The 25,851-nt window shown below is 41.0% G+C and overlaps 1 long non-coding RNA gene across 1 annotated transcript in view; it reads left to right on the top strand.

Annotated features, from left to right (window-relative positions):
- Window positions 1-25,595, top strand: part of LOC131768095 (uncharacterized) — a 48,439-nt gene extending 22,844 nt beyond the window's left edge. The window contains exons 2-3 of the long non-coding RNA XR_009338924.2: window positions 22,847-22,954; window positions 25,525-25,595. This is a non-coding gene — a long non-coding RNA (uncharacterized lncRNA). The remainder of the gene's footprint in view (window positions 1-22,846; window positions 22,955-25,524) is intronic.
- Window positions 25,596-25,851: the final 256 nt, after the last annotated feature.

The following is a 25,851-nucleotide window of genomic DNA, read 5'->3' as shown; positions in this document are numbered from 1 at the left end:
CTCCCTGCCAAATCAACAGCAAACATCACTCTTAATGATTAAAGAGTTAAAATATTTCCCCAGATATCAGGAATGAGGCAAGGATGTCTACTACCACTGCTTTTATTCATTATTGTGCTGGAATTCCTAGCCAATGCAATGAGACAAAACAAAATATGTTAGTATTATATAGGAAGAAATAAAACTTTTTGTCTGCAGATGACAGGATTGTGTACACAGGTTTCAAAATATCTACAAATGAACTATTAGAATCAATAATAGTTAATTTAGTAAGGCCACTGTATACAGTAAAGTCAACATATAGATATTAATTATATTTACATATATCAGCCACACCAAATTGTAAAGTAAAGTTTTAAAAAGATGCCATTTATACAAGCATCAAAAAATATTAAGTAGTCAGGGAATATGTAATAAATGCAAGGCCTCTACACAGAAAACTATAAAATATTATTGACAGAAATGAAAGAACTAAATAAATGGAAGACTATAACATGCTCATGGATCTGAGGTTCAATATGGAAAAGATGTCCATTCTCCCCAGATTGATCTATAAATCTAATGACATGTTAATAAAAATTCCAGCAGTTTTTAAAAAATGGAAAATGACAAATTGATTCTAAATTTATATGTAAATGCAAGAGTTAAGAATAGTGAAGACAATCTTGAAGAACAAAGTTGGAGGCTGTAGACTTTCAGATACCAAGACTTCTTATAAAGACACAGTAATTAACACTATTGGACCAAGGACAGACAAATTGACTAAAGGAATAGAATAGAAAGTCCAAAAACAGACCCGCATATATCCCTGGCCACTGGATTTATGAGAAATGTGCCACAGCTGTACAGGGCCAAAGGCTGTTTTCTTTCTTAAATAAATGGTGCTAGATTAATTGCATATAAATATGAAAAAAAAAGGACTTTGGCCTCTATCTCAGACCATACACAAATATCAGTTCTTGGTGGATCATAGACCTTAATGTGAAATAACTATTCTAGAAGACAACATTGGAGAATGTATTTAAGACCTGGGACTATGCAAAGATTCCTTAAATAGGACACAAAAAGAACTAATTATAAAGTGAAAGTTTGATAAACTGACTTCATTAAAATCAAAAATCTCTTTCCTTACCATTAAGGAGAGTGAAATGAGAAGCAACAGAAGAAGATATTTACATTAGACAGGAGAAGATATTTACATCACAAATATCAAGGATTAGCACCTAGAATTTATTTTAAAAATTCTACAAATCAATAAGAAAAGATGAAAATCCAATTAAAAATGGACAAAAGGCTCAAATCAGCCCTCTTCAAAAGGGAATATCTCACTAGCCAATATGCATACAAAAAGATCCTCCTCATCAATAGCCATTAGAGAAATGCAAAATAATACCCTAATGAGTTATTCCCAACCACCATGAGAAAGTTTAAAATTTTACAGATTAACAGTACTAAGTGTTGTAGAGAATATGGAGGACTGGAACTCATATATATTGTTGGTGGGAGTATGAATTGTTAAAAGCAGTTTGGGAAACTGTTTGGCAATATCTTCTAAAGCTGAACATACGTGTTTACCAAAAGGCATGTATAAGGATTTTTATAGCAGCATTATTCATAATTGCCCAAACTAGAAACAAACCATATGTCCATCAACAGTTGAATGGATAAATAAATTGTGGTATATTCATAAAAGGGAATACTATACAGCAATGAAAAAGAATGACTTAATGATATCCACCACAACATAGATTCATCTCATGGACATAATATCTGAGCAAAAGAAGCCAGACATAAAAGAGCACATATGGTATGATTGCATTTACATAAAGTTCAAAACCTGGCAAAGCTCATCTATGGTGATAGAAGTCAGAATTGCAGTCACACTTGAATGAGTTAATGTCTGAGAGGAGCTACGTGGGAGGCTTCTGGGACACTAGTAACATATTTTGCTCTGGGTGCTAATAACACAGGCTGTTCAGTTTGTAAAACCTCACTAGGTGTACCCTTAAAATTTCTGCATGCTGATGTATATCAATTGAAAATTTACAAAAATAATTCCTATCCAATAATCTGGATAGACCATGGGCTGCTTCTCCAGGGTAGTGGAAAAGTACCTTCAGAAGACTGAATAATGTCAGGTTTTTAACTGCAGCCTTAGAAGAGGGAAGATTGTCCTCAAGTCCCTCTGATCCCTTGTTTACTGAAATTTACCTGGTGATTAGATAGTTATGCTAAATACAAGGGAAGATTTTTTTTTTTCTTTTAACCATTCAGACTGATCACTTGAGTCTGGTTGTTCAAAGTGTTGTTTAAAGCTTCTGGAGATAAAAAACACACTTGGAAATAAACTCTTTTTACTACCTTCTCTCTAGAACTGGATGCTGAGACTGAATTGATAAAGCTTTTCTCATGCTTGGATTTTAAATCAAAGGAAAATTACTTCCAGTCTGGCATCTTTCAGGGCAAACAAAAGGAGACATGTGGGCACGGCTAAGGGTGGTAAGCGTGGGACTGTGGATTGGGGATTGAGAAGGTCCAAGAGAGCAGGATTCAGAGTAGGTAGGAGAGAGAGAAAGGCAATGTCAGAGGCCGAGAGTTAAGAGGCAGGGAAGGAGCCTGGAGTGAATTGGCATTTGTTCATTTGGATATGTAAAGCACCTAAGGGAGAGGAAAACAGGTGCAATATGAATGCATTAATGAAATGAAAAATGAGGCTTGACCTATGAATAAAAATTCAGAATAAAAGCACTTAAAAATGTATCTTAGTTTTAGGGCATTTACTCTGTCTGGCAGCTAATTCAAAGTTTTCATGGTCACACACACTCACATACATGGATGGTTAGCTTCCTGTCTTCCTGAGACAAACTGTGGTTCCCGGTGTCTGTGTGCCTCCTTCTCCCCGCTTTCCTGCTCAGTCTTGTTTCTCTTATGAACAGAGTCTGTCTAAATTGTATAAAACAAGATTCCTTATTATATAGACTCAGGTGGTCAAATTATGTCACCAAAAATCATGAGCTAGACCTAAAGCCCAACAGCAATCCTAACGGCTGGTTGGTTGGTCCATTTTCTCCAGAAGAGCCTTCAATGTCAGCTGCATCAAAATCCCACCAGAAACCGATGAAAGAAAAGGATATTATAAGTTACTTCCCCCTTAGAAATGTGGCTGGTGGCAGGTTGGGTGGAGACTCCCATTAGTTCATATGTGTGGGGAGTATCTCTGAAACACAAGGATATAGGCTTTCAAAATGCTTTCCTCATCCTGGAGATGTGCAGGGACACCAGGAAATTGAATTCCACCCACAGCTGTACCCTCTGGCCTGAGACGTGAGCACAGAATTTCGGGCCTTTCCACAGTTTAAAGGGCTCTACCCCTCAGCCCAAACATTGAAAAGTTTTCTTCTGACTCAGCAGGGACCCTTCTGTTAGGGACAAACTAAAATCCCTTAGGGCGGCCAGGCTTCCATCTTCCCACCTGGAGGCAGTACTCAGCCTTCTCCATCTACAGGGATGCCCAAAGCTGCCTCCCCTGTGCTTTGTCCCGTCTTATCCTACCTTCTCTGTGCTGGCCTTGAAGATGCTAGCCAGCCTCAGCCTCTTTAGAAGTTCAATATCCTGAAGATTATAATAATTTTGATTTTTTCCTGCTGTTATTAGATAATATCTTTTTTTTTTTCCTGCACCACACGGCTTTCAGGATCTCAGTTCCCCGACCAGGGATTGAACCTGGGCCACAGCAGTGAAAGCCCGGAATCCTAACCACTAGGCCACCAGGGAACTCACTCTTTTCTTAATAACAGTAATAGTGATAGCCAACACATGTATTAAGTCATTTATATTTACAACAGCTCTATGAAGTAGGAACTGCTATTAGCCCCATCTCATAAAAGAGGAAGCTGAATTACAGAGGTAAGTGACCTGTCCAGGGTCACCAGCTGGAAAGTGATGGAGCTGGCATTTGAACCATTGCTGTTAACCACTATACTGCTTCTTTAAGAAGAGTCCTGAGATTATCTTGATAAACTACAGGCCATGGAATCAGATAGGGTAGAGATAATCTAGCCATAGAATTTGGAAAGCTTAACTGTCTCACTCCTATATTGTTTGTTTGGTTGATTAATTCATTCATTCATTTAAACAATGAGAGTCCACTATGTGCCAGACATTGTGCTGGGTGTGGGGAATTCAGAGATGAATGAAACAGGGGACCCATCCTATAGGAGAAGATGTATGTTTACAATTATTTACTAAATAATAGTACACATGTGAATGTGGAGAAAAGTACAGCAGGCTTTTGAATCATCCAGGAAAAGGCAAAGGAAATCAGGGGAAGATTATAGAGTTGACATTTGAGTAATGTGTAGTAAGAAAACAAAACAGAACAAAGACAATTATTCAAGAGATACATTTGCTGTATAAGAATGCAAACTGTACAGAGTGTATAGAGTAAGAAGGGAAAAACTACCGCCCCTTCCAGAGGGATCTATTAAAAGTTTAATATGACATTTTTCTATATATTTACATAAATGTACACATATGCTAATACAGTTAGGACTAAAACAAAATGGGTGCATATTATACATACTGTCTGTATATTTTCCTCCCACCCTAACTTGATAATATCTTAGAGATTTTTCCACATCATATCACATAGGTTCATCTCATTCTTTTAATTGATTAAATGGTTATAGCACAATTTATTTCCCATCATACTGCTAATGGGCATTTAGATTACAGTAGTACCCCCTTATCCGTAGTTTCACTTTCTGCAGTTTCAGTTACCTGCGAGCAACTGTGGTCCAAAAATATTAAAGGTAAAATTCCAGAAATATAGAGTCATAAGTTCTGAATTGTGTGCTGTTCTAAGTAGTGTGATGAAATCTCATTCCGTCTCGTTGGGTCTTGCCTGGGTTCCCCAGCCATTGACGTTGTCTGCTCCTAACATCAACCATTGACATCATCATGACTCAGGGATTCAGGATCACTGGAGCCAGATGATCCTCCTTCTGACATATGGTCAGAAGATTGATAGTAGCTTAATGCTACATCTGGATGCCTACATCATTCACCTCACTTCATCTCATCAGGTAGGAATTTTATCATCTCATATAATCACAAGAAGAAGGGTGAGTACAGTACAACAAGATGTTTAGAGGGAGAGACCACATTCACATCAATTTTATTACAGTATATTGTTACAATTGTTCTACTTTATTCTTAGTTCTTGTTAATCTTTTACCACGCCTAATTTATAAATTAAACTTTATCGTAGGTGTGTATGTATAGAAAAAGACACATAGTATATATAAGGTTCTGTACTATCTGCAGTTTCAGGCATCCACAGGGGGTCTTGGAATGTATCCCCTGCAGATAAGGGGGGACTACTGTAGTATTCGAGACATCTACATGCCACGCAGATCTCGGCAATAAGCTATCTGTAAGTTAAGTGATGCATGACATTATGTGTTTTGTCCTCTCCTCTCCTCTCTCCTCCCCTCCTCTCATCTCCTCTTCCATTCCCCTTACCTCCCCTCTAGTTCTCTTTCTCTCTCTCCCTGTCTTTGTCAGTTTCATGTTAGCTAATTTAATGGTAGCTTAAGAAGGGATAGTTAGCCAGACCCCATTTTAACAAATATATTTTAACTGCTTCAACTGTAAGACACCTTAGCTGTTTCCTTTGTGCCTTGGCATTTGGATAAAACAATTTTTTGGTTTATTTTTATTTATTGATTGATTTGCTGGTAAAGCCTCATGGCCCCAAATAAGCACTGATCCCAGTGTTACTGGACTCTCAGTGTTGGCTGGATACTCTTGAGCCTCTCAGTTTCTCTTGCCTCCCAGTTTACATTTCCATTGAACTAGGTACTTAGAGTAGCAGCGTGAGAAGGGTGAAGTGATGTGGTACTGGGGTCAGTGGTGATGTGGCATTCTAAATAGAGGAAAAAGAAAGTGTGCAATGGGGTAAAGACAGGAGGAACACAGTGCATGTGGACAGTGTTAAATTGATGAGACTATCTTACTCCTAAGAGTCTGGGTTTTATTATTAGACCAGCTCCATTACTTATGCTATGTGTGAACTTTTACAGGTCACTGAGACACACTTCATTTTCCTCATCTGTAAAATGGGGACGCTAAGAGTAGCTAGTTCATATGATTGTTGTACAGATTAAATGATATAATACATGCATGCTAAGGACTTAGCATGGAGTAAATGTCAATACTGTAACTGTTAGGTTCTGTTACTGCTATTATTACCATTCATGTTTAATTGTGAACTAAAATGCAGTTGGAGCCATAGGTGTGGTCAGAGGATGACCTATGGTCAGAGCCATAGGTATGAGAAACCACCAAAAAGAGCAGGGACAGTGACGTGACTGGATTTGTGTTGAAATGTCTGTCTGCTGTGCTTTGAAGAACAAAGTGCAAGAGACAAGGGCCCCGGCTGTGGTGTGTTGGAGGGGGTATGTATCACATGTGAGAGCCAATTGTTAGGGTTTCAGGAATTTTCTGAGTGGGTTATTGAACATGGATGTTATTAAATATTAAATTATATAAAGTTACTATTAAGTTATATTGAAAACAAAGACAATACATGCACAAAGCGTATCACTAATTATCTTACCGCATTTTACCATTACCTATGCTCTTGAGGTTATCTACGTGCACTGTATCTGTATGGTGGAAACACTATATAATGGTGTGCTGCTGGGCTTCTCTCCCCAGCACTGTCATTGTGGTGTCACACTGGTAGTGAGAAATGAGCCAGGGTGGGAGTATTTATACTATAGAAATCAGCAAATTCTACAAATCAGGGCCTTTACTAACCTCCCACTCGGCCAGAGAGACCCATTTGAAAGCTACAGAGACAGTTCTGTAGAGAGATGTTGAGTGTTTGAATCTTAGCATTTGGAGTGGAGAGGAGACAGATTTGAGAGACACTTCAGTGTTAGAATGAGTAGGACGTACTGACTGACTTACTGAATATGTGGGAGAAGAAGATGAAGACTGAAGCCTGAGTGTGTGGCTTGAGTGACTCTTCCTTGCGGTCTGATGAATTGAGCTGCGCTATTGTGATCAGACTTATGGAAAGGCCCACATGGAACTGAAGGAGGCTCCTGGCAGATAAGCCAGCAAGGAACTGAGGCTCTCAGTCCAACAGCCTGCAAGGTCCTAAATCTGCCAACAACCATGTGAGCTTGGGAGTGGATCCTTCCCCAGTTGAGCCTTCAGATAAGCTTTGGCTGACATCTGATTGCAGTCTCTTGAGGTAGAGGACCCAGCTAAGTTGTGCCCAAATTCCTGACACATCAAAACTATGTGATAATAAATGTGCGGTGCTTTGAGCTGCTAAGTTTGTGGTAATTTTGTTCTGCGGTGGTAGATAACAAATTCAAGGTCTTTAACTACTTACCTCTGGGGAGCACCTTTCTGCTCTGGGAGTTGAATTGACTGGAGCCTGGCCTTCAAGTCCACTGAGCAGAGTTCCACAGTGGAACCTGCAGTGGGGTTTGTTCTGGGTGACAGCTGATTTGGCTCAGAGCTTGTCATGCTGGACTCTGCTTTTCCTGTGTGCACTGAGTGAAGCCTTCAGGCTGTGGAAAGTGGTCAGTGGTGCCCTATTGGGCAAATCTGGGTAAGAGTGATAGCTGACGCGAGTCCTGCACTGACAGGCAGAGCCACTCACCGATCCAGCATCGGCAGTGAAGAACTCCTCTCTGGTGATGAAGCCATGATCCTCCCTGTGTGGGTGACCTCTGGGCTGGCCAGAATTCATGCTGGAAGATTTGCTCAATTTCCAGAGGTGGGAAGGGCCCTTAAGAGAAACATGGGTAATTTTTAACATTAATTGTTTGACATGAGAAAGACCACATGCTACCAGATACTCTTTTTTGCTTTTTAGCAGAGAGGACTTAAAATACTTTCATGAAGATTTTGTTTATTTAAATTGTGCAGCATAGAGGAAAACAGAGAGTATACATTTTGAGATGATGCTAGTCATAAAGGGATTTTTTTTTTTTTTTTTTTTTTTTGCGGTATGCGGGCCTCTCACTGTTGTGGCCTCTCCCGTTGCGGAGCACAGGCTCCGGACGCGCAGGCCCAGCGGCCATGGCTCACGGGCCCAGCCGCTCCGCGGCACGTGGGATCTTCGCGGACCGGGACACGAAGCCGTGTCCCCTGCATTGGCAGGCGGACTCTCAACCACTGCGCCACCAGGGAAGCCCATAAAGGGATCTTTGAATGGGATTTGGAAACTAACTGGTGAAAGTGTGGGTCAGCACCTTGCTGCTGGTCCCTGAGGCTGAAGAGAAGTTGTGTTTTGACTTTGTGCCCCAGACATGAGGTTTAAGAAGGACCGTGGTCAAAACAGGAGTCTACTATAGTAAAGAGACATCTTCCCAGACTCTCATTTTTAAAATAGCAGTCTAATTGCCTGTGGGAATTTAAATAGCAAAAAATGTAATTTATTTTAAAAACTAATTACCGTCATTTAAAAGGCTCCTTCTGTAGGATGTCAAGCTGAACCCCTCATTTAAACGGACCCCTTAATAACACATCCATTGAATTTTTTTGCCTGAAACAGACTAATTTTTTTTTTTTCTTTCGGTACGTGGGCCTCTCACTATTGTGGCCTCTCCCGTTGCAGAGCACAGGCTCCGGACGCGCAGGCTCAGCGGCCATGGCTCACGGGCCCAGCCGCTCCGCGGCATGTGGGATCCTCCCGGACCGGGGCACGAACCCGTGTCCCCTGCATCGGCAGGCGGACTCTCAACCACTGCGCCACCAGGGAAGCCCGAAACAGGCTAATTTTAAATAAGTATTTTTTAAAGCAAGATTCATTTATTTATTCATGAAATATTTACTCAATGGCTATTTGGTGCCAGGCACTATTCTAGGCACTGTCTTTATTTCAGTGAGAAAGAAAAACAATAAGTAGACAACATATTATATAATATGATAATATAATGATATATTATCAATAAAATGTAAGTAACATATACAATATGATATTAATTTTGAGTAAAATATGTTTATGACATACAGTAAAATTAATCAATATATTGGCAACAACCTTAATGGATTAATTAACAATAAATATAATTATAGTAATTAAATAACATAATGTCAGGTAGTGATAGATACCACTAATTCATAAGCACACGAACTCTAAAAAATTTATTCCTTTGTGGTATCATGCTGAAATGGAAAAAAAGATAATTTACTCTTCAGGAAAATAAAAACTATTAAATAAAGCCTCTTTCTCAAAGTGGGAAAAGGATGAAGAAACTTTTAAAGGTAGCTCTGGCTAGACATTTGGTGGCCCTGTATGTTAAGTAGGAATGGTTTGGCCTGCATGTGACAGGAAACTCAGTTTATAGTGGCTCACGTAACAAAGGGTCAGGGAAACAGGCAGCTGCTAGAGTTGGTTCAGCAGCTTGACAGTGTCACGGTAAGCTTTCCATTGTACTTGTTGCCTCCTAGCCACAAAATGGCTGCTCCAACATCAGATATTGCACTTAACTTCAAAGCAGAAAGACGGGGGATTGGGCAAGGCCAGCTATATTTGCCTCTCTTATCAGGAAACCAAAAGCTTTCCCAGGACCATCCTCACCTCGGCAGACTTCTACCACATCTTATTGGACAGATCTATGTTACATGGGTAACCCTACTTGTAGAAAAGCCTGGAAAAGTGCATACTAACTCATTCCATGTTCTATAGTAGAAAGGACCAAAGGAGCAAGAAATTGGGTATGGATGTTGTATCAGCCAGTCAGCAGGGTTTGCCACACGAATCTCTTTAGGGGCCAAAAAATGCATTGACTTGTTCTCAAAGCTTTCCCAGCATCCCATCCTGTCTTTTTTTTTTTTACGTTTTTACCATCCTTACGTTTTGATGTGGAGAAATGCAGGAGCAGTTGTGTAGCATCAGCCTCAGGATGAGCTATACACTTATTTTGGTGAAGGGGTTTTGGAGAATCATAACGATGGCATAAAATGAGAGGTTTTGGTTTAAAATGATAAACATAGCGGGGAATTGACAATAACGGCCTGGCTCCATGCTAGGGATGAGAAAGACCGTGGATTAATGGGATTGTAAGAAACAAAACAAGCTGCTACTCCTTGTCAGGAAAAGTGGAGGTAGGGATCATCTACTTTTAAGTCTGTATGATATGATACAGCAGAGGTAGTTCAAAGAAAACAACCAGTTGTGGGCAATACAGAAAGATGTGGTTTGGACAAGAGAACCCAGTATGGAAGGAAACCAGGTTGAAAGAGTTTTACTGTTGGGTTGAAGCTGGGACTGTGTGGATATTGAGGGCTGGTGGAAATAAAGCAGGAGAGATGCCACCCTTTTTTGTAGGTCATGGGCAGAACACCTGCTTGAGTACCAGGCTAGGAAACAAATACAGAAAAGACAAAAAGCAAAAGGCATCAGAGGATGTGTGGGTCATACCCTATATGCCTTTAGAAACAAAGTAAGTAGAACAAATCCCACTATTATTCTTAGTAGAGTTAGATTTATATTGGTTCACTGCATGCTCATTGAACTAGTTTGAAACAAACTTGGGTCACTGGCAAGGTCTGGCATGTGGGGATGATTCCCTAGTGTTTGCATGTAGGATGATCTTTGTTATTCAGAGATAATCTTTACCAATTAGCCGAGAAAGTGTTTGTCATGTTGAAGGGACCCCATCCAAACTCTAGAGAGAGGTTTACTGACTGACATGTAAGAGTGGTGACCATCAATCCCTGACTGGTGGGCACAGGTACCTTAGTTGGAAAGTAGGCTCTTTCTTTGGAGGGATTACAGGTGTTCCGGCTCAGTTGATGAAGGTTAAATACGGTCACCATTAGGAAAGTTAATCTCCTAGGTTCAGAAGTAGAATTTTAGGGCACTTTTGTAGGGTTATTGAAAGAATAAGCATTTTGAAGTATTAGAACAACTAATATGATGGGAACCCGTGTGGCTTGCCTCATACTTTAAGAAACAGTCCAGCAGCCATAAGAAAAAGTAATTTCAATCTTTACTTGTATCTCTTCAAGGATTAAAGAGAGATTACATTTATAATTTAGAGTACTACTTATTAAGATCTCCTTGAAAATTTCTAAATCTCTAAGTTTCTAAATCTCTCTTTTTAAAAAAAATTACTTTATTTATTTATTTTTGGCTGTGTTGGGTCTTTGTTGCTGCGTGCAGGCTTTCTCTAGTAGTGTCGAGCGGGGGCTACTCTTCATTGCGGTGCGTGGGCTTCTCATTGCAGTGGCTTCTCTTGCTGCGGAGCACCGGCTCTAGGTGCGCGGGCTTCAGTAGTTGTGGCTCGTGGGCTCTAGAGTGCAGGCTCAGTAGTTGTGGCACATGGGCTTAGCTGCTCCGCGGCATGTGGGCTCTTCCTGGACCAGGGTCTCCTCTCTCTCTCCCTCTCCCTCTCCCTCTCCCTCTCTCTCTCTGTCTCTCTCTGTCTCTCTCTCTGTCTCTCTCTGTCTCTCTCCCTCTCCCTGTCCCTGTCCCTCTCTCTCTCTCTCTCTCTCTCTCTGTCTCTCTCCCTCTCCCTCTCCCTGTCTCTCTCTCTCTCTCTCTCTCTCTCTCTCTCTCTCTGTCTCTCTTTCTCTCTCTCTCTCCCTCTCTCTCCCTCTCTCTCTCCCCCCCCCCATCATGACTTTCTCCAACATTCAGGACGCTTTGTTGTTCTTCTGTCTTCCTCACTTCTTGAGTTCTTCAGCATATATCAGGCAGATAATCTTAGGCTTTTTGTTTCATTTTGTTTTCCTACCTCATGGACTATTTCCCTAGATTTTCTACAACCTAGGAAAGACCAAGAACTGATCTAGCAAATAAGTTTACATCCTCACCCCTTGAAATTTGGGATATTTGAATTTCTTTCAGCTTATAAGCCATGAGGAAAGTAAGACACTCAGAAATATTGCCTTGAGGCAGTGCCTTTGGTGATTTTATATGTCAAGAAACTGTACAAGGGCCTTAAAACTAGATATTCTGGCTTTGTCTGAATCTCTTGGCAGATGGAATATAGCATCTTATGCTGGGGGGGTAGGGAACCGGAGCAGGGGGAGGGGAGAAGAGTTCGGTAACTTATCAAGTTCAAGACAATAAAGAAATGCTTTATTTACTTAATTTGAACAGGAAAAGCTTAATATAAAGAATTATTGATTTCAATAGGGGGTTGGAGCAATGAGGGATTAGCTAACAAGTGTAAAGAGAATCTGAAGAAATAGGAGTAGCAGATACCAGGAGCAGCTATCACCCCTCTTCTAGGGCCTAGAGAGAGTATCTCAGGAAGAAACCTGCCCCCCAACTCACCCCTCCGCGGGGGGCCTGAGTTCAAGACTTGCTGGCCAGGGCTCCGCGGATGCAGGGCAGTTGCTGAGATGCTCTGTCGTCAGAGTGTGTTGGAAATCCTTCTTTCGGAATTCAGAAGAAAGCATCCACAGCGAGGTACAGCGTGTCAAAACTCACTGGGAAGCCACCTGAGTGGCTGCTGGGGGACTGGGCAGGAGCTCAGCACTGGAGAAGCCATGTGCGCTGCCCCTCGTTTTATCTTTCTGCCAAGAAAGTACACTAGGTCTGAACTTGATGGTTTGTAAATCTCAACTTCTCCCTTGTTGAATAATCAAGCAGCTGCTTTCTGACAGGTAACTTTTGAGTCTGTGGAGAAACAGCAAAAAAACTCATTGCAAACTGTTTTCATATGTTCACATTCATAGGGGTTTCCCTTTGGCTTGAGGTTTTAGACTCTGTTAAAATGCAAATACCCTACAGAAGAAGTGGCATTTTAAAGCTGTCATTTATACCTTAGTATTCATGAAGGTACTGTCTCCTTTCCAGAGAGCAAGGTTTGATGTGATAGTTGGGGGTGGAAGGGAGATGAGATGATCCTGGACTTTGGAAAGGGATGCTCCCAACTGGAATGGACCCTGGGGTACCAGCCATGACTGAGCCCACTTCACAGTGTTTGGGACTTCTGTCCTGACTGAGTTCCATCCACACATCAAATGCAAAATCCACTTCCTTTGTAGAACATTTCCCTTATGTTTCTTCTCTTTTCTTACTTGCTTCGGGGAGGTTTATGGTTTGAAAAATTAAAGTGCGGATCTATTTTCATTACCAAAGGATTTGCAAAACTGAGCTGGGCCTGTCTGAGCTCACATTTGCATTTGCCATCCCGTAAGCTGATTTTCAATGCTGAGCAGCTATTTTAAATGTTTTCAAGAGCCTCCTTTTTAACTCTTTTCCTTACTTATGTTATCTAGTTCTGCAGTTAAAAAAATTCCATTGCATGGAGATGTATGTATACGTATAGCTGATTCACTTTGTTATACAGCAGAAACTAACACAACAATATAAAGCAATTATACTCCAATAAAGAGGTTAAAAAAAAATTCCATTGCTGATTCCTCGTGGAAAATCCCCATACGAGAGGCCAAGGAAATGACTGGGCAATTGGAGCAAACATCCCAGGGTGGCTTAGCCCCAAAGCCCTCTTGGGGGTGTGGCTGGCAGCAGATCTGGAGTCTCAGAGGATTTAGATGACTTCAAAGTTTCTTTATGGCTGGAGCAGTGATTGGCCCAGAGCTGGGACTCAAAAAATATTTGCTAACATGAATGGGATAAAAGAGGAAAAAAAACTGCTGGGGAAATTATCCATTATTCAATAATGCTAGGTGAATGGCTTATTGCCTTCCCATTTCCTACAGGATAGACCACGTGAAGTCCTCCGTATGGCATGACGCTTCCTAACGTGGCTCTTGCTTGCCTATCCAGCCAAATCTTCCCCCTCCCTGCTTCATATTTCGTGCTTTCACCTGAAATGCTGCTGAGGCTTCTTTGTGAGGCCTTCCCTGACTCTTCTAGGGCGTGGTTCTTCTCAGCTTTCACCACACCTTGTACAGCCCCCATTAAAATAATGGTCATCCTGCTTTTATATACCATAATTTAATTATAAATTTTGCTTATCTGTCTCCCCATTGGACTAAAAATTTGTTGCTTCTGGGCATCATGTCTTTGTCTTTGAGCCCTTCACTATGTGTTTGTTGAATGAATACTGAACTTGCAACCATAAACTACAAGCAGATTAGCAGAGCTGTATCTAAGTAGCCAGGATGCCTATGGCTATGGAGTTGGCCCCTGGGGCAGTTGGTGGTGAGCCCTGGTGCTTGGTAGTGAAAAGCCAGTCAAGGAGAATTACACAGCAGAAGGCCAACCCAATGCTGATTCCAGGACCAGTTGCTAGGCCCAGTCTAACTGTCTGTGAGAAAATGATCATGGTTGACTTTCTGTATTTTGTTTTGGTGTACCATTACTTGTGTAAGTTCATTTCCTTTTCAAATTTATTTTTCCTTTTTGGGTAGTAACAGAAAACTTTATTTGTATGAACTCGTACTTGATAACCCAACCCTAAGAGAGAAAAAGGGGAAGGTCTCTGGTCAAAGCAGGGACAGAGCATGGAGAGCCTCCAAAACTGGTCCCCCTTCACTTCTGTGTGTGATAGACCCTCAGACTCCAAAGGAGCACAATTTGAAAATCACTGATTTGGATTAAGGAATAAAGTGAACACATGGGAATAAATCATTTCCTGGTATATTAAGTAGAAACCCTTTGGCAACCAGGTTATATATTTACCCAGCCTTTCATATGACTCAAAACTCTGTAACTCCAAATCAGTTTTTACAGCTTAAAAATTGGTATTGAAATTGTTACTTGGGTTGAATTTTAGAAAACTCAGGTCAATCAATATGTATGACTTTTAAGTTTAATCCTTCCTTTGGGGATCACGGAAGCTCCTTCCGGCTCCAGCGCTCTTTGATTTTCTGATTGTGAAGGGCAAGGTGGGAAAGAAATAAACAAGGTGACGAGGTTTCAAGGGCTAGCTTTCTTGGCATGAATGAGTAATTGGAAAGCCAGCATAATCAAAGTAATTTCATCCATCATGTGCGGAAAGGGAAATAGAATTCAGGTTATTAAGGTTGCATGAAACTGCTTTTTAAATGTATGTACATATTTCTTCCTAGGGGCTAGGTAACGTTTCCCATTTTTATTTCTAAAAGGAGTTATGGAAAAAGACAACTGAAAATAAAACAGGAGCTGCAGTCTCAGAGCAAAACTAGAATAATTCATTAAAGAAAAGAAAAGGGTTTTAAGTTTCTCTTTTAAAAGAACAACCTCGCAAACCAGAATACCTGTTTTTAGTTCCTGAATGTCCCCTAGGCCATGATTCAGCAATGTCGTGTGTGACTCCTGTCCAGGGTGGGAACCGGTCTTGAGGGGCTAACAAGAACCTTAGTTCTTAGTTCCTCAGACCCTTGGTCTGGAGGAAGGAATCACGTAACTGACTTCTGGCTTTCACAATTGCCTAGGTGTATGACCTTTTGGAGTTTGGGGAAAACGAACAAAATGGGGGAGTCGAGGAAAAGAAAACCTCTATTGCAGGTAAGAGAGATGGAGAAGGAGACAAGGAAGGCCAGATCCAGAAGGCAGAAGAGTGATTGCTAACTAGAAGGACAAGCAGGGGTCTTCCTGAAAAAGAACCAGCAGGCAAAGGCTACAGATGTAGACTCAGTGTCAGAGAGGTGGTGTAGGATGGATTAAAAAAAAAAAAAAAAATCTAGGTTGACTTTCACTAACCCATGGGGAATTGGACCTAAGTTATATTTGAAGCTTTGTTTCTCTCATTCTTTTTAAAAATCATATGTTGGAGAATTGTTTTTCCTATTGGCACAAAAGCTCAAAACTGTAAGAAATTTGTTTCTTTTGTTCACAGCTGTGTCTCTAGTACTTAAAGCAGTTGTAGTTGCTCAATAAAAAAATTCTTATGTTAACAAATAAATGAACTTTTTCCCTGTATTTCCCCCTCTTTCAATTTTTCTTCCTTTTTATTTCTTTTTTTTAAAAAAGAGATTGATATCGGTAGAGAAAGTGCATTCCAGGAGCTATGATGGTTGCATTCTGGGGCAATTCGGGGTGGGTGGATGAGAAGAGTATGGTTGTATTTTCTCAGTGTTAAATGGGCCCAGATTGTTGAGCCTTCAGGGTTCTGCTTCATCCGTTATTATTCGTAGTTGCTACTCTCTGGTATCAGCTGGTCTAATTACAGCAGCCTCCCCATTTTTCTCCTACTTACTGTTTCAAGTTTGCTGCTTCTTCAAATCTAGGAAGAACTGAAGATTGTCTAAGAACATGTCACTAAATCTGTTCAATCGTCAACCTCATTTTATATACATTTCTAAGTTATGGCCAAGGGCAAAAAGTCTCCATCTTTTTTTTAATTAATAAAGAAAAATAAAAAGAGGGAAAAAGAAAACCATAAAGTTTTTTACATACATGTAATTCCATGTACGAGTACCAATTCTTTCCCTTGTATATCCACTTGAGACTAGTTCTGGTAGCATCCTTCAAAGCCCAAGTGCATTAATTCCACGAAGTCTTTCCCAATTAGTCTCATTTTAGTTCTCCTTCTCTGAACAGCTATGACATTAATTTTTTACTTAATCATGAATTATGGCATACAAGTCCCTAATTGATGTTTGTGGAATTTTTTTCCCCAGCTATATTTTAATTTCCTTGAGGACAGAATCCTGCCTCATACAGTGTTAAGGTATCTATCTCCCTCGGCTCCCCAAACAATGCTCTGTGTATAGAGGGTACACATTGGCTTGCCAATTTGTTCATCACACCAAATGCCCAGTGAGAGCTTCTACAAAATTTTTACCAAACCAGGAAAGGACAGACTAGATTCTCTGGCCTGTCAAAACCCAGCATATACATTGGTCACCACAGCTTCCTAGTTTGTTAAGTCTTTCAATTTGTTCCTGATAAGAAAGGAGAGTAGGGGAAACTTATCTTCTCCTTGAGAGAGGCAAAAATCATGTGTGGGACCATCTGACCCTCTAGCTTAGAAGTTAATGTTTGGTCTTAAGTCAAGTAACTTTCCCTTTACTTAACTTGTTCTTGGAGTTTTCCAAATAATAGTAACTTATCCTTAAAAAAAAAAACAACCCAAAAAACAAAAACAAACAAAAAAACCTCCCAACTCTGGGATCTAATAATACAAGAAGAACTTGTGTTATTGTTATTTAACCATTGCTATTAATAGTTATATATTTTGCATCTGTCCCCTGGGGACTGAAATGAACCCTAGACATCTTAATTACATATAACGTCACTCTCTCTAACCTGTTACGTTCCACAGGGTCCCTAAATTCTATGTAATGAGACTGTTTCTGGCTTCTACATGTTTCTTCTTTCATCCTCATATTATATCTGGGCTTGCAAAAGCAGGAAATTTAAACAGCACCAAAGTGAGAGAGAGAGAAAGAGAAAGAGAGACTTGGCATTGTTCCTAAAGACTGACAAGCTTTTTTTGAAATTCTATTTTTCCAGTAAAAGTTTCAGATTCCCTTTGACTTTATTATTAATACCCCGAGGGTTCATGCATGATGATACAAAGATGATGTAGCCAAAATATAATTGTGTTTGAAACTTTTTAGCTTAGTTCCTCACTTTTCTAATCTGTAAACCTCAAAATTATGAAAAAAATACCATGAATTTTATTTCCCTCGTTAATGTTATTTTCTCTTTAGTTACAAGATTAAAATCTAATATAGAACATCTGGGATTTTCTTTTCATTGAATTTGGACTATAGTATTTATGGGGAAATTGTCTTTTATTTATTTAGTGTAAGATACATTGAAAACAATAGACTATTAGAGCCATAAGCAGTTCTGGTTGCATGTTACCATTACCTGCAGAGGTTTTAAGAAATATGGAGGTTCTGTCCCAGTAGATCTGTGATGGGGGCCAGAAATTTGGAATTCTAATATAACTGGTCTACCTATAGTTTGGAAACACTGGTTTAGATTTTACTTTGTGGGATTCCAAAAACTGGTATAAGATATTGATCAGAAAGAGCCAGTTTTTTTTCCCCTGGATCTAAGTTACCTGTTGGTTTTAACTTCAACACTTTTGGGGCTTACATTAATGACATAAAACAAATAACATGCACTCTGAGTGCACAAAAGCACTCCTGCCTGACTATTGTTAAAAATCACTGAAGCTCCTGAAGGTGTTTTTTATATACAACCATAGCGTAGGTAGCTGTTGTACTGGGAGGATCATATTCAGATTTTCTTCTTGTTATTTTTCAGCAAAAGTAGGCAATTCATTCTAGATAAAATAGACCTGGTTTTGCCAATGAGGGAAGTGTGAATTGTTTAGATTTTTTAAAAACCTTGATATTTTATTTTAGTTACTTATTTTTAAACCTTGATATTTTAATAAATGTTTTAAGGGCTCTGGACAGGACACCTTTCAGGGAATGATTTTCTCAGAACAGCTGAGCTTCCAGATAACTGAGAGTCACTCAAGACAGCCGCCATCTCATTCTTTCTCCTTTATGTTTTTGTGCCAGGCACGTAGCTGCTCCTCAAGAAATACCGTTTAAAGAATAAGTGGATCAAGCCGTTAAGTCTCCTCTTATTGTTATTGTATATTATGAATATCTCTGCATTTTAGACTATAAGCAAATGTAATTTAACTTTTTTTATGATGGCTTATGCCATCGTGCTGAGCTCTAGTGCCCTCGGGGGTCTGTTGTCGTATGCAGAATGTTTTTATTCTACTCTAAATGATCCTAAACTGCTGTGATTTTTACTTCTTTTGTTTGCCTTCTATAGTTATTTTTCCCCCTGTTTCCATCCTTGCCGTTAAGCCATCAGCTGTCACCGGTTACTGTTATTAATGTGCCTCTTCTAGTCCTTTTTTTCTTTTAATTTGCTGCTCTTATTGGGCTGTTTATTTGGAAACCATATCACCAAGCCTATTAGAATTTTCCAAAGAGGAAAAGTAGACCTCGAGTAAGAACCCTAGGAAATCCTTTCTGATAAAGCTCACTAATGAGGGTGTGTTCTGTGGTGTAGACAGTGGCTGTTAGAGGTCTCTTTTGTTCGTTTCTTGGTTCTCAGCTGTTTTCCAATAAAGCAAGTGCTGAGTAAACAAAGTGACAATGTGTCTTTTTTTTTTTGAGGTACGCGGGCCTCTCACTGCTGTGGCCTCTCCCGTTGCGGAGCACAGGCTCCGGACGCGCAGGCTCAGCGGCCATGGCTCACGGGCCCAGCCGCTCCGCGGCGTGTGGGATCTTCCCGGACCGGGGCACGAACGCGTGTCCCCTGCATCGGCAGGCGGACTCTCAACCACTGCGCCACCAGGGAAGCCCAACAACGTGTCTTTAAAGAGGAGTGAGGTTTCCTCTACTCAATACTCTGTAATGACCTATATGGGAAAAGAATCTTAAAAAGGGTGGATATATGTATATGTATAGCTGATTCACTTTGCTGTGCACCTGAGATTAACACGACATTATAAATCAACTAATACTCCAATAAAAATTAAAAAAAAAACAAAATAAAGAGGAGTGAGGTTCCCTTCTTCCACATTTCAACTTCTTATACTTCTTGGCAATTAGAGATGGTTGGCAAGCATTTTTGTCTCCAAGCCTCTCCTTTCAGAAAGGAATTAGCTTGAACCCAACAAAGCAGTTCAGGGCAGTTTGAGGTTGAGACCCAGTCTTCTTAGGCCCAAGGTGGTGGAAAGGACTGGCTCCTCTACATTCAAGCCTTTATGAAGCAGAGTGGAAGGGAGGGGAGAATTTCTGACCCTGGGAGGAAAGCAGGGCGGGTATTTCACCCTCATTTATTACTCTCATTTTACAGATGAGGAAAGTAAAGCACTTGCCATAATGTGGCCACTGGGACTCAACTTTAAACTTCTGCTAACATTAAATTCCACTCGTTATAATTGCCTTACCTCATGGGCATCTCGGCCCTCCCCTTATATGGTGGCTTTCAAGACTGGTGAGCATGGCCACTGGAAACTTCCCCTTTCCTGGGTTTTTCAGGAAAAACTGCCTCCCCTCTTTCTCCTCCTCCCTCTCAGGCCCCTCCTTCTCAGTCTCATGGCAAACTTCCCTTCCCCTTCCTGTCATCTGAACATGGATGCATCCGAGAGCTTCATCCTTAGTCTTCTTCTTTCCTTTCTCCTTACATTTGCCCTGGTGATCACAACCTAACCATGGCCCTGCCTGATTTGATTTGCTTCTTAAAAACAATGACAGTAACAACACAGAAGAAGACCCCCTGGAGCAGTTACCTAAGCACGTGGAGTCCCTGAGAGACCAGCAGGTGGCTTCCTCAGGCCCCTTTCCCATCTGCCTGCTTCCATCCTCCGTGTTCATTGGCTACCATGGTTACTCTGTCTCCTTTGGCTCCAGTCTTTTTCTCCCACTTTCTGTCTGGCCCTTCAGATGTGGCCTGTTTACCAGGCTTGACCCTTGGCTTTCCTTTGGCGTTAGGTCCTTATATCCAACGGAATTCGAGACCTGGCCGCCTGAATGCCCTATAGCAAGTCATAGCAAACTCGACATGTCCAAAATAAAACTGGTTATCTACCACCGCAGCCAGTAACTTCTGAGTCATTCTTTCACTCACATCAGCTCAAACTCTACTTCCTGTCAATGCTTTCTTCTGAATATACTACTTATTTGTCTCCTGCTATGTGTATCTGTATTTTTTATATTGCTGCATGAAAAACTGCCACAAATTTAAAAGCTTAAGACAACACACGTTTATTATCTCACAGTGTATATGGGTCAGGATTTCAGTTTGCTGCCTTCTATCTAGAGGAGCCTAGAGGCTCCTGCAGATCCTTGCCATGTGATCCTCTCATAGGCCTTCTCATAACAGAGTAGCTTGTTTCTTCAAGGCCAGCAAGAGGGTATCCCTGATGGTTCCAGTCTCTGACCTCTATATACTTTTTTTAAGGACTCATCTGATTAGGTTGGGTCCATCCAGGATAATTTCCCCTTTGAGTAACTCACAGTCGACTGATTAGGAACTTCAATTACCTCTGCAAAATTCCTTCACCTTTGGTGTATCACAGAATGAAACCCATCATATTTTTTGTCCTCCCTCACACTCAAGGGAAGTGGGTTTCACAGGGAATGTGCACCTATGGGTGGGAATTTTGGGGCCATCTCAGCATTCTGTCTGCCACAATGTCTCATGACCTCCTGCCTGAAAATTGTAGCCCCTTGCACATAGATCTTCCTGCCTCTTCCTATTCCAGTCTGTCTAGCCTCAAATCCGCCTTCTACACTATTAGCACAGTGATCTTTCCAATGGGTAAATATGATCAAATAATTATCCAGCTCAACCCTTCAAATGTTTGCTAAAAAAAAAAAAAAACACCCCCAAATCCACAAAAAACCAAAATAGGATAAAACAGATTCTTTCAGGTAGCATATAAGACTCTTTGTGACCAAACCTTTACTAGTTTCCAGGCTCATGTCTTACTTCTTTCCTCCCAACATCAAATATTGTGCTTCAGCAAGCAAGCACACCAGCAAGCATGTATTTCCCTGAACACACAGTACTTTTTTCATTCCTCTAAGTCTTTGAATTGGCTGTTCCTCTACTTTCCTCAGATTCCATCCTCCAGCATGCACGATGATGGCTCATGAAGTGCAATGCATTTGCACAAATCTTATCTCCTTAATGACGTTTTTCAGACTCAGCTGCTTTTTCTGCTCTCCACTGTACTTCCTCCACAACTGCACTGGTGCTGTCCTCACTGGAGCCCAAGAAGGAGTCACACTTGTCAAGACGTGTCTGTGATCTGGTGGGAGAGACCCCACAGAAATGTGTTGCCATTGAGGCTAAGGAACCTCCTGGGAAAAGAAGTCAAGCTCTGTCCTTTTCCAAGATTCAGGCAGGTTTGGTGATGTCTGCACAGCCAGTGGGGTGGCCTGGCTCAAGGCCTTTCCAAGGAGGTCAAGGAGCCTCTTGGAGGCTTGGATTTGTCTCCTGGCCAAACGCACATTGGCCTCATTCCGATGAGTTGAATCCTATGGGTCTGCAGGTGCTGCTTCACTAAATTCTGCAAAATTTCTTTAGGGTCTACAACATGGTGAAACACAAACAGGAGAGGGTTATATCCTCTTAATCTGCCACAGGCTGGTCTTGACTAAGGAGATTTTGGACAAGGGAAAATGGGCGAGGGTAATAGAGGTGTGGAGGAGCAGCGTGCCCTGCCTTGGTCACAGAAGCAGCTCTGGTAGAGTGGAGGGGAGGCTCTGTCCTGCAGGAGAAGTGGCAGCTGTGGCTGTGTCTAATGGGAGAAGAAGTGTTTGGGCCTCAGTGTGGGGAGCCTCAGTGATGAAGCACACAGATGGTCAAACTGGGGGAAATTTTGTTGCATACCGATTCTCATTTTGAGCTGTAATTGTTATCATATTTTGTCTCTTGACTAGACAGCATTCTTTTTTTTTTTTTTTTTTTTTCTGTACGTGGGCCTCTCACTGTTGTGGCCTCTCCCGTTGCGGAGCGCAGGCTCAGCGGCCATGGCTCACGGGCCCAGCCGCTCCACGGCATGTGGGATCTTCCCGGACCAGGACACGAACCCGTGTCCCCTGCATTGGCAGGCGGACTCTCAGCCACTGCGCCACCAGGGAAGCCCGACAGTATTCATTTTTGAGGGTAGACACTGAGTTCCTACTGCTTTGTATACCTGAAATTTAACATGCAGTGGATGAATGAATGAATGACTCTTTTCACCGTATGGAACTGAGCTCTTTGCACTCTTAGAAGCACTGTATGCATAGAACTTTGAAAACAGATTGGGCATGCATATTTAGTCTTAGGTGAAAGCCTTTGGGAGGTCTACTGGATTGTCTACTGCAAACGTTAAAAATTGTCATACAATAGTGTGTGGTCATGTGTTCCTGATAGAAAATAATAATGTTATCAGAAATAATAATAATAACAATATTTTATTATCTGTTTCAGAGATACTTAACCTCACTGGTCTGGCAGCTTATCCAAGGAGACTTCTTTTTCTCCTGCTTGCTACGGAGTGCGTATTAGGCCACTGGAGGGAAAAGAGTGGACAACGTGGTGAGTAGTTTCAAATTGGTTTTAGATGATTTGAAAACTACAAGCACAGATGATTTCCAAGGCCCCCTTTCTGCTTCATATGTCCCCGGCAGCTGTATCAAATTGATCCTATTTGACCATGAAACATGGAGTACTTGAAATCACCAGACTCTTCTATTCCTACCCAGGGGAAGAAAAAACAAAAAGGAAAAATATTTCTCTTATTGGACTCAAAGTTTGGCAAGATTACAGATGTGATCAGGAGCTCAGGACTGGATGTACAGGGACATTGGTCAGCAAAATTGTCTATGATTGAATGGCTGGTTCCAGTGTAATTCCATTAGCCTCATTTCTTTCTTTCTTTTTTTTTTTTTTTTTTTAGAAACAATTAGAAAATTCAAATGCTGTATTCGTAAATTGCATTTGGGATTTAATGGTGGTATTCTCTCCCCTACTGGAATGCCTCTGTGAGTTGTCCTCTAATTCCCATTTATTTTTCCTTTATGCTTGAGCCTAATTCACATGTGGCTCAGAATAAAAGCACTTTGTGCAGTCTTTTAACTGTTAAATTTGCCTTCCATAGAGGTCTTGGGTTCCTGACAGAATGCCACTCTTTTGACTGCTAATGTTAAAAAAGGAGCTCTCAGGAAATGTGGCAAAAGGGCTAACATTTGAATGTAGCTGTTCTTTTAAAATACATATTTATATTTCAGTTATAGTCATCTTGCTATTGACTTAAGCTATTTATTTTTTGTTCTTGAATGGAATCTCCCAGTGGTTATCTTGAAGTTAATAAGCATATTTATTTATGTGTGTTTCTTTTAAGATAGCATTATTTTCTAAATTATGTGAATTACTTACAAAGACACAGGGACATTTATTTACAAAGCACAAGATGCAGGAGATGCAGTTGGGGATTTGAATGTAGAATCATTTGCTCTTTATCCTCTTGTAGAGTCACTCAATAAAATGTTGTTGTTGTTGTTGTTGTTTGGTCAATTTATTGGAACTCTCCATAGTTTACTTACTTATTTTTACCGTATTTCTTTGTCAGAAGAATTGAGTTGGTTGTGGGTGTTTATTAGATTCTTGTTGACTTCATTTCAGGAATAGGTACTGATAGTTGCTCTCACCTAGAATTGGTCCATGTGAACTTTGGTTGGCTGAATCCCTTTGGCCCAACCAGAGAAACTCTCCAGAAATTAGGTCTAGCCAGGGTAAACATCATGTGAAATGAGCATGAAGAAGTAGCAGGTAAAGCCTACATGATTGAGACTAAGTGAACTATATATCTATAAAGGAATATTCCAGTGAGTATTTGCTGAGAATTCACAACATGTCCAGTACTGAGGGTATACATACGCTCTTCCTTCAGGAATCCAAAATATGCTGAAATTTGCATTCACTTTCACAATGAATGTGATATGGCACATATGTGACATACACATACATCAGTGCAAAGAATATGGCAGTTGGAATTAAATAGGGATTTCAAATTCTGACTTGGCTACTTATTCTGAGTTACCTTTGTTAAGTCATTCAATCAACATGAGACTCTTTTTCCATTTGAATTATATACTGACAACAATAAATACCTTCCTGGTGGTTGTCAGTGTTAGAGATAATGTATATACAGTACATTGCATAGGGCCTGACCCATACGGAAACGTAATGACAGGTGATAACATGTAAACGTGTTTGAAGTGGGGTGTCACGATTTCAGATAGGCTGAGAACACAGATCCACGTTGTTTATGATTGCTGATATTGCCAGAGCCTTTCTTCCAGTCATACACCTTGATGAAAATTGTCAGCAACAGCGTTCTTACAAAAGCAATCACACCCTAGCAAGCCAGGGACGTTCTCCTTAGATGATTCCCCCACGTCTCAAAAGATGAGTAGTTGTGGCTCCTTGAGGTGCCAAACATTAATTCATACTTTTTTCCCTGAGAATTCCTGCTTTGTACAGCCAGAAATCTCTGCACACTTGCCTTGCCGGGGGAGAAAGCGGGGTGGCCCTTGTTTCCCCAATCCTTTTTGTCAACACAGTGGGAGTTATCGGAATTTCATTTGGGTATTATGTGCTGTGTGAGTTGGGTTTCTCTCTGTTAGAAGAGCTGCTGTTATTGGATTAAAAACCACAGTTGTTGGGAAGCACTTAAGACTCCATGGGGGATTTCTCTAGCAAATAGCAGGGTCAGAGTTTTGTTTTTTTCCTCTTTTCTAGTAACCCCACTCAGCAGAGATTCCTGTTTTCGAGGTAACAATATCACATAGCTGAAGACCAAGGCGATGCAGAATTTCTTTCTTATTACCAAGGTGCCAGACTAGTCAGCCCAGAAATTATCCAAAGCTTGCTGTGGCTCTTGGCTGTGGGATGAGACCACAGCCTATTTGGGGACACAGAATTCAACCGTAGGGGAGGATTTCGTAAGCAACAACCTCCAGGTAAAGCCACACATTCTTATGCTGGGTAAAAAGGCCACCTTATGAATATTAACTCACTCCCTGATTCTCCTGTGGCTTACATTCACTGTAGATTTTATTTTTCAAGACAGCCCCTGGCATTTACAAGATGATGTTCTCCTTTAGGTAAAAGCTGGAGGCCAATGCCAGAACCACTGGGATGTGCAGGGTGATACCCGCCTGCCCACTGGGCCAAGAAACCGAAAGCCTGCGTTCTAGCCCCAAACCTCGTCTGCCAGCGCTCAGCCAACAAATCTACCCGGTAAGGAGAAGTGCATTCGGGTGCCTTGAAAGTTTAGCATCTGCTTCTCTTTGGCTCCTGCTGCTTTAGAAAAACATTCGGAAGTTTCTACTGGATTTGGATGAGACAGAGAAGGTGTATTTTCCCCATCTCCAGAAACCTGCATCCCACTTGGGGAGCTTCATTTACATGCACACCGGGTGCTGTCTGAC

This window comes from Kogia breviceps, chromosome 13, assembly GCF_026419965.1.
Source record: "Kogia breviceps isolate mKogBre1 chromosome 13, mKogBre1 haplotype 1, whole genome shotgun sequence".
NCBI classification, from domain to species: Eukaryota; Metazoa; Chordata; class Mammalia; order Artiodactyla; family Physeteridae; genus Kogia; species Kogia breviceps.
This window is presented reverse-complemented; position numbering and strand designations above follow the sequence as displayed.